The sequence below is a fragment of the Myotis davidii genome, unplaced genomic scaffold (genome assembly GCF_000327345.1).
Source record: "Myotis davidii unplaced genomic scaffold, ASM32734v1 scaffold309, whole genome shotgun sequence".
Classification (NCBI taxonomy): Eukaryota; Metazoa; Chordata; class Mammalia; order Chiroptera; family Vespertilionidae; genus Myotis; species Myotis davidii.
This window is the reverse complement of record NW_006383013.1, coordinates 37,805-47,523: the sequence shown is the minus strand read 5'-3', so window position 1 is coordinate 47,523 and position 9,719 is coordinate 37,805. Positions and strand designations below refer to the sequence as shown.

General features: G+C 36.8%; 1 long non-coding RNA gene across 2 annotated transcripts in view; it reads left to right on the top strand.

The window, feature by feature from the left end:
- Window positions 1-9,020, top strand: part of LOC107181656 — a 46,684-nt gene extending 37,664 nt beyond the window's left edge. Inside the window, exons 2-3 of one of the 2 annotated variants that reach the window (XR_001512338.1) lie at window positions 4,775-4,902; window positions 8,967-9,020. This is a non-coding gene — a long non-coding RNA (uncharacterized LOC107181656). Of the gene's footprint in view, window positions 1-4,774; window positions 4,903-7,981; window positions 8,340-8,966 lie in introns of those variants that run through there. The other variant, XR_001512339.1, reaches the window with a different exon arrangement.
- Window positions 9,021-9,719: the final 699 nt, after the last annotated feature.

Sequence of the window (9,719 nt, the reverse complement as noted above, 5' to 3'; positions counted from 1 at the left end):
AAGTTTGCCTCCCCTTGCCCAGCCAATGTTGCTCTGTGGTTGAGCATTGACCTACAAACCAGGAGGTCACAATTCGATTCTGGCTAGGGCATATGTCTGGGTTTCAGAGCTCTATCCCTAGTCAGGGGAGTGCAGGAGGCAGCAGATCAATGATTCTCTTTATCGTTGATGTTTCTGTCTCTCTCTCCCTCTCCCTTCCTCTCTGAAATCAATAAAAAAATACTTTAAAAAATAGTAAATCAGAGTGCTAGATTCCCTATACCTTATAAAACACTGGATTTATTGATCTTTTTAGTATTTGTCAATCTGAAATGATATTAATTTGTATCTCTTTGGTTACTACTAGTGAAGTGGAACAACTTGTGCTTATGATTTTATTTCTTCTCTTGTCAATTGTCTACTTATGTATTATTAATTTGTAAAGTTCCTTATGTACTAAGGATATTAAATCTTTGTTTTATATTGTAGATATTTTTTCCAACTTATCATTTGTCTCTTAACTTTTCTTCATAATGTCTTTTGCAGTGTAGATGTTTTACATTTTATATCCAGTTTTAGTAGTCCTTTACAATTTCTATTTTGGTCTATTGATGGCAGCCTTGCCCCATCCTGATTTAACTTTAATATTTTTTGTGCATATTGAGAGATTTCTAGAAAATGTTTTTTAGAAATGGAAATCTCTGTATGACCTGATTACATCTATATTTTTGACTAATTTTTTTTTGTATTTTCTCCACCCCCCTCCACCTACACCCCACCCTACCCCAGGTCTTCCCCACACTATTGTCTGTGTTTCTGATTAAATTTATTATTCTAAGTAGTTAGGAAAATTAGGTGTAGAAGGTAGGTGAGGAATCAGAATTGTATTTTAACCTTTTAAAAAAATGAAAATCTCATAGAGATCAATTAAAACTTTTGTTAAACCAATACTTGTCACAGAAAACAAAGCACATATTGAGCCTAATTTGCTTTTTATTGATCTCTAAGGGTTAGGAATGTATTTCCTTGTTTCTTGTTAATTTAGATATGTAGAATATGGTAGATGAGAGAAATGATATAATAACCTCATGAGATATTCTGGGATTTACTTGCTCTAAAAATTCCTTGCATTATCTGTCATCACTAGAGGTTATTGAAGTGGATGCTGCTTCCATTTGTATTCTGCTCTTTGCCTTTGTAGCCGCTTTTGCTTTTGTTAGTCCCAAAATCACATTCTTTAAAACCTTTGATGGCTTTTAATACTCTGTTCTGCTGCTATGTGTCTCTAATTTTTTTGTCTTTTCTGTACTTTACTTCTTGTTTCTTTCCTCTATTTCAACTTGAGCTAAGGATTAAAAGCACTTATTTCTTCTGGTTTTGAAGAAATTAAACATAGCATATAATCTGTAATTTTTTATGTACAGATTAGAGTCCCAGTGCATGAAATTTGTGCATGGGGGAGTGGGGTGTGTCCCTCAGCCCGCCTGCACCCCCTCCAATCTGGGATCCTTCACACAATCTAGGACTGCTGGCTCCCAACCGCTCGCCTGCCTGCCTGCCTGATTGCTCCTAACTGCTTCTGCCTGCCAGCCTGGTTGCCCCTAACTGCCCTCCCCTGCTGGCCTATTCACCCCTAACTGCCCTCCCCTGCCAGCCTGGTCACCCACAACTGCCCTCCCCTGCTGGCCATCTTGTGTCCACATAGGGGCGGCCATCTTGTGTGTTAGAGCGATGGTTAATTTGCATACTAACCATCTTTATTATATAGGATTCTTTCCAGCTCTGTGTATATTTTAGGCTACCTTAAGCTCTGAGTGCATAGCTCTTCTGGATAGTTGAGTTTATTAACTACTTGAATGATAATGTATTTGTAGAGGAAGTGTCATTGTCATTTCACCTAAAATATAATATTAATAATGATATAATGATAAGATAAAAAAAGTATTGAGTCTTATGATCTCAATAGTGAATCTGCCTTGTGAAGAGTTGGAGGAGTTTAGGGATCATCTGGTATCTATTTTGTTCCCTCTACAAATATTTGCCTGGCACTGATTTGGTCTTAAAGATACAATGAGGTGCCTGGCTTCATGGAGCTTATAGTCTTTTATGAAAAGAAGGTTGTGAAGAAACTGTGTACCCTTTTTCTTTTCAATTATAAGAGAAAGTTTATTTAGAACATTACAGAGGTAGTAGAAGTGAGCCAGATGAGCTGTGTAGGCTCAGGAAACAAGTTGCAGAAGCAAAAGAAGGAGCAAACTCCTTAGAGTTTAGGAGAAAGGCACAGGTAATGCTTCTGGGGAAAAGAAGAGAGGTATGGGAAAGGTGAGGGCATACTTCCAAGAAACTGTGTAATCTTATTTAAAGGTCTAGAGGCCTGGTGCATGAAATTCGTGCGGGGGTTAGGGGGCTGTCCCTCAGCCTGTCCTGCACCCTCTCCAATCTGGGACCTCTTAGGGGATGTCCGACTGCCGGTTTAGCCCTGATCCCTAAATTGCCACCTGCTTTCTATTGTTTGAATAGTAACGTTGATATGAAGAACCTAGATAGTGGTGTAAACATATGTGATAATGTTTAATTTGCTTTTGTTTCTACTCATAGTTTTTGTACATAAAGTGGACTTCAAAAAAAAGAAAAGAACCCTCATTACATTTTGGTAGTTATTAATATGTCTAAAAGAAAAAGGTTCTTATTTCTTAAATGCCAAATTGGTAAGGAGGAACTGTAAAGTAGGAGGAGGGGAGCCTGAATGAGTGAACTAGATAGGACAGTGCTTCTCAAAATTTTTGTTGTGTGTGAATCACCTGAGGAGCTTATTAAAATTCAAATTCTTATTCAGTAGGTCTAAGATAAGGCCTGAAATTTTGTATTTCTTACAAGCTCCCAGATGATACCTATGCTACCAGTTTGTGAACCACACTTTATGAGTAACAAGGAATGAGTGCTCCCATTTTGAGAAGAGTAATTTGGAGTCATGCATCCAGGTTTGGAGTTGTGAAGCAGTACATCACACTTGGCCTTGGTGAAATGGAATTATAAGAGCTGTTAATGTTCATTTATATACTAAGAGAGGGTAGGGTATAAAAACCTATTTTTTGAATGGCATCCAGAATTGAACTTGGCTGGTAGATGGGTCTGAAGTCTTTGAAAAGTTGGTAGGAGGTGAAGGAGACAAGAATCATCAGATACAATGAAAGTAAATACTCAGATAAAACTTAAAAGTTAAATGTTGACTAGGAAGACTAATTTGTAATTGAGAAGATTTCCTCCTCTCTTTGTACTTACTCTAACATAGCAATTCTAGTTTTAAAAAGTTGAAGTGAATGCTGTTTTTTAAAAATAAATAGTATAATATTTTCCATAGGCATATTTTCTGTGGAAAGTGTGTCAGATTTCTTTGTTTTTAGGTTTGCATAAGTCTTAAATGTTGTTTGTAAGTTGTCTTTGATTTGTTGCTCTAGTGCAGCGATTCTCAACCTGTGGGTCACGAACAATGAAAATACATCCTGCATAATTTATTATGGCTCCATGTTTTAGTATCATTGAAATACTGGTTTCCTTGAAAATAGTTACAATATGATAAGGAGATTTTTTAATTTATTGTGCTGTAATGGAGGAAGAAATATGTGAAATGTAATCATGGACAAATACTGAGGATATGCCCGCAACCAAGGTATATGCCCTTGACCGGAATCGAACCTGGGACCCTTGAGTCCGCAGGCCGATGCTCTATCCACTGAGCCAAACCGGGCTGGGCATCCGGTCCATCTTATTATCTGGACCTTTCAGTTATATTGACCTTTAAGTTTTCTTCCTTCATCTTTTCCACATTAAAAAAAACGACCCAATTGATTTTAGAAAGTGGTTCAAACTGTTTTAATTTACCATCTGAATGCAAATTAAACCAGTTTTTAGTATATCAAAAAGATATAATTAAGACAATTAAAGATATATCAGGACAGGTAACAGACCTGAATCATAAAGCCATGTTACTAGATCAAGGTCCAAAAGGTAAGATCACACAGCCCTAGCTGGTTTGGCTCGGTGGATAGAGTGTCGGCCTGCAGACTGAAGGGTCCCAGGTTTGATTCCAGTCCAGGGCACATGCCTGGCTCGATCCCCAGTGGGGGGCATGCAGGAGGCAGCTGGTCAATGATTCTCTGTCATCATTGATGTTTCTCTCTTTCTCTTTCTCCATCTCTCTCTCCCCCTCTCCCTTCCTCTTTGAAGTCAGTAAAAATATATTAAAACAAACAAAAAACAAAAAACAAAAACAGCTACTGTCTGTCACATCATCTCATTTTAACACCAAAAGAGTATGAGGGACAATCTCATAGTAAGCACATTTGTAACTTTACACCCATGTTTGGTCATGGCTGGCACCTATTCAAGGATTAGATTTCAGAAACCATTATTTTATGCAACCTTCTTTCAGAGATGACGTTTCTGAGCCCAGGGAAATATCAAAGTTCTTAACAAGCAATGCAGAATGATAAGTGAGTTTAGAACTAGGTCTTCTGATTTCCAGCTCAAAGTTTTGATCATGTCCTCTTAATCTTCATCACATGATGAGACTTAGGCACAGATAATTTGTGCTTTAACAAAGTTCAAATAGCTAGTAAGAAGTAGAGCTGGAAGTTGAATCCACATCAACAACTCCATTTTTAGTGAAACCTGTGCATTCACTTACTTCCATGTAATCCCACTCTATCAGCCTCTATTTAGTTGTAGTGATGGAATTATAAGTGATTGAAAGGAGATGTCTAAGTTAAGCATTTTCTTTCTTTGAAAATTTCAGATTTGGGCATGATCAACTTCTAGGGAAGAGGACCAGTGCCTCTGTTCTTGCAACCAAAGATCTTGATCCATATCCAGAGATTGGAATATTGGTGGACCAGCCATCCTCAGACACCTGACTTAGGACAAGTAAGTGAAAGAGAGAGTAAGGGTAAGAAAAGTAGAATGGGTGCTAATGTTCTTCCTTTCTTTTTCTTGTTAGATGCAAACATTTGACCATCTTTAAAAATTTAACCCTTCATCTTGGTAAAAACAAAGCAGTTGGAATCTTAGTTGGGTGGAGCAAAACCTTTTCTTGATTGTAAAATACATGTCAAAATGTTAACAGTAGTGAAACTGACCGGCCGGTGTGGCTCAGTGGTTGAGTGTTGACCTATGAACCTGGAGGTCATGAGTTCGATTCCCAGTCAGGGCATATGCCTCGGTTGTGGGCTCGATCCCCAGTGTGGGGCGTGCAGGAGGCAGCTATTCAATGATTCTCTCTCATCATTGATGCTTCTCTCTCTCTCCCTCTCCCTTCCTGTCTGAAATAAATAAACTCAATAAAAATATATTTTTTTAAAAAAGCAATGGTGAAACTTAGAGTAATTAAAATTTTCTTTCTCTTTTATGCATTTTCTTTTTTTTTACATGCAATAAACATTAATATTTCAAGAAAAACGATTTTAAGTATAATAAAGTTACATGCAGTAAACATTAATATTTAAAAAAATGATTTCAAATATAATGTTACATACAATACAAATTAATATTTAAAGAAAAAGGATTTTAAATATAATATTACCCAAACTGTACAGTCTCTATGCATTCTCCAAAGTGTATTCATAAGCACATGTTAGTTATCTATTGTTGCATAACAAACCACCCCAACTTAGTGGTTTAAAACATGCCAGTTATCTGTTTTGCTCATGTATCTGCTATTTGTGCAAGGCTCACCAGGTGGGACAGCTTGTCTCTGTCAACATGTGGTGTGAGGTGGAGTAGCTGGAAGGGTAGGGGTGGCTCAAGGGCTGGGAGCTGGAATCATTTGAAGTTTTGCTCACTCAAGTGTCTGGTGGTTAATGCTGGCTGTTGGCACGGACCTCAGCCTGGGCTGTCAGCCAGAACACCTACACATGACCTCTCCTTTTGGCTGATTGATTTCCTCACAGCATGGTGGCTGGGTTCCCAGAGAAAAGAGCAAGGCGAATTTGCATGGCATATTTGACTTAGTTTTGAAAGTCACCTAGTGTTTCTCTGCTCTCTTCTATGGGTTGAGGTAGTCATAAAGGTTGACCCAGGTCCAGAGGAGGAAGGTAGACATAGATCCCACCACTTGAAGAGAGGAGTATGAACATCACATTATAAGAAATGCTATGGATGGAATCTGCCATTGTAGCCATCTTTGGAAAATATAATCTGCCACAGTTTATATTAGTTTTTGTTTTTGTTCAGAAAACTTCTTTTTTCTTTTTCTTTGTGAAAATATATTTTTATTTCAGAGAGGAAGGGAGAGGGAGAGATAGAAACATCATGACAGAGAATCATTGATCAGCTGCCTCCTGCATGCTCCCCACTAGGCACCGAGCCTGCAACCCAGGCATATGCCCTTGACTGGAATCGAACCCAGAACCATCAGTCTGCAGGCCGATGTTCTATCCACTGAGCCAAACTAGCGAGGGCTTACTTTTTTTAAAAAAAATCCTCACCCCAGGATATGTTTTTATTGATTTTAGACAGAGAGGAAGGGAGGGAGAGAGAGGGAGAGAGAAAGAGAGAAACATCTATTAGTTGCTTCCCATATGAGCCCAGACCTGGGATTGAACCTGAAACTTAGGTATGTGCCCTGACCAAGAATCGAACCCACAACCTTTAGTGTACAGTTGATGCTCCAACCAACTGAGCCACCTGGCCAGGGCTATATTACTTTTAAGATAAAGAATATAAATAACATGGGTATATGAAAAAGAGGAGTATTTACTGGAAATTATGGTGTAGGAGTCCAATAAGAATTTTGTGTGCTCTTCTTGTCTAATAGAGTCTGATACTGAAAGTAAGATGCCTAAAACAGGGAGAAGTGAAATACATTTTGAATTTTCTTTTGTATCAACAAGAAGAATACTGCTATTATCAGAAGTAGAGACAAGAACTTATAAATAAGATACAAAGTAAGATTTGTAGTTGGGGTTGTTGTTTTTTTTTTTTTTTTGAGAAAAAGCTAGTTATTTAGTTTAAAGTCTACTTGGGTACTTTTTTTTGCTAAATATATTTTATTGATTTTTTACAGAGTGGAAGGGAGAGATAGAGAGTTAGTAACATTGATGACAGAGAAACATCGATCAGCTGCCTCCCGCACATCTCCCAGTGGGGATATGCGCACAACCCAGGTACATGCCCTTGACCGGAATCGAGCCTGGGACCTTTCAGTCCGCAGGCCGACGCTCTATCCACTGAGCCAAACCGGTTTCGGCTGTTTTGTTTTGTTTTAATAGTTTTGAGAATTATTTGGGAAACTGGTTTCCAATACATATAATAGATTTGAGAAACTAGTGCCAATATTTGGTTGTCTTATTGATCACACCAATGATATCAATTGCCTATGACAGGTTTGAATATAGCTGGCACTTAATTTCTGGATGTAATGGGATAACTTTTTGTTCATTAGGTTATAATGTTCTTTATTACATGGGATAATATTTTTAGATGATCCTCTAAGCATTACATGGGGGTGTTGGTCCATTCACTATATCTGGGAAATAAGCTCTAGGGAACATCTTGTTATCTATTAGACTCAGAAAAGTTTCTTGCTGTCTAGGTGCTTTCCCCTTCCTGGGTGATTTACATCATATTAGCCTAATTAAGCAGAGTTGGCTCAGTAATCTTTCCCCAGTACTCACAGGTAGATAGATATTTTGCAGTGGGAAATGACTGAACCAGATATTGTGACAATAAAGGTAACCTCAGAAACTTGTTCTCAACTGTGAATAATCAGAATTGACTGAATTTATGAAACAATATATTTTAGTTCAAAAGGTATCATAATTGGGAAAGCTATTTTGTTCGTTTGTGTTTTGTTTTTTTGCATTTGAAAACAAAGTGAGATGTTTTCCCGTAGACATAGATTGGGATTAATGATTATAGGTAGTGTAAAATATTGTATCTTAACAACAAAACATATGAACGTATATACAACATATTTAAGCGATTAACTTGCCTTTTTTGTTTTAAGCATTTTTTTTAGCCCACTTTTGATTTTAAGAAATCTGAGTAGATAAATTGCTGATAACATCTTTGTCCGGTTTGTTCACTGCTTTTTCTTGTCTCCATTCTACAAGACCTATGTTTGAGGGGATAAAAACTCCTTAAGTGAGTGAGATCTACTTTCTGATTGAAACTAAAACAAACAACAATAAAAACTCCAAAAACACCCTATAGAAATTACAAACATAGGGTGTGAGTCTATGGCACTTTATTCAATCTCTGGAAGGAGGTAAATGATAAGGTTCTCTTGTAAACATAAATTACTTTGGCCTGGCCAGTGTGTCTCAGTGATTGAGCAGCGTCAGCCCATGAACCAAGAGGTCAGGGATCGATTCCTTGTCAGGGCACATGTCCAGGTTATGGGCTTGATCCCAGTGGGAGGCAGCTCATCAGTGATTCTCTCTCATTGATGTTTCTCTCTCTCCTTCCTTCCTCTCTAAAATTATTTTTTTTTAAAAATATATTTTTTAAAAAGATCAATGACTAAATATTTTTTTAAATGTAAAAAGAATTTTGAATAATAGTTAAAGGCAGAAATTATATTTCTTTGGTTAGTGATTCTCCTACTTACCATTATTTTTTGGTGAGATTCTTATTTCTAAAATTATAATAATTCTCAGTTGAAAAATGGCGTTCAGTTCATGCTTATGTAGATTTTTTGGCAAAACAGAAGTTGTGTGACTTTGTTCTTGTTCATGTCTTCCCCCTTCCCCATTGTTAACAAGTATAGTACCTTTTTGTATGAAATGTTTAACAAAAATGTTTAAAATTTGTAGTAAGGAAGTGATTATAGCAAAGCATAAAATTTACCATAGTAGCTATTTTTAAGTGTACAGGTCAGTAATGTTAAGTACATTCACATTGTTGTGCAACCAATCTCCAGAACTCTTCATCTTGCAAAATTGAAATGCTATAATCATTAAACAACACCTCCCTATTTTCCTCTCCCTTAGCCCCTGGAAACCAACATTCTGCTTTCTATGAATTTGACTAATCTAGGTACCTCATGTAAGTGGAATCAAACAGTATTAGTCTTTTTGTTTTTGACTTATTTCACTTAATGTCTTCAAGGATATTCTGTGTTGTAGCATGTGCCAGAATTGTGTTCATTTTTAAGGTTAAATAATATTCCATTATATTCATTTAACTTAAAAATATTCATTTTACTTTAGTATGATGTATAATTACATAGGAACATTTTACTGGATACTGTGGAAAACAAAATGAATTTTAAATTTAGTTGTGAAGGTGAGCTTTTGGTTGTGCAAGGTGAAACTTTGCTTGAATTTTGGGGCCTTGGACAAGTTATTGAATTTATAAGTATCTGTTTTCTCATCTGTGAAATGGAGTCAATAATACCTAACCCCATTTAGGGTAATTATGAAGAGTGAAGGAGATAATTTATGTAAAGTAACCTAATACAGTGCATGCTACATTGGAAGTACTATAGTAAGAGATATTATGATTATATTTGTCTTGGGGGGTGTACATTGTAATAGACTGGAAGAGAATGGACTTTATAGAGGACAGATTTGATTTCATTCCTAGTTCCACTTTGCACTAGATGTATGGTCTTAGACAAATCAATGAATCTCTATAAGAAAGTTTATTAATGTGTAGTGTTTATGTCTCAGGATTTTTAGAAGGACTAGAGGTTATATATGTACAGTGCAGTACCATGTAGGCTCTCAGTAAAAGGCATCTAT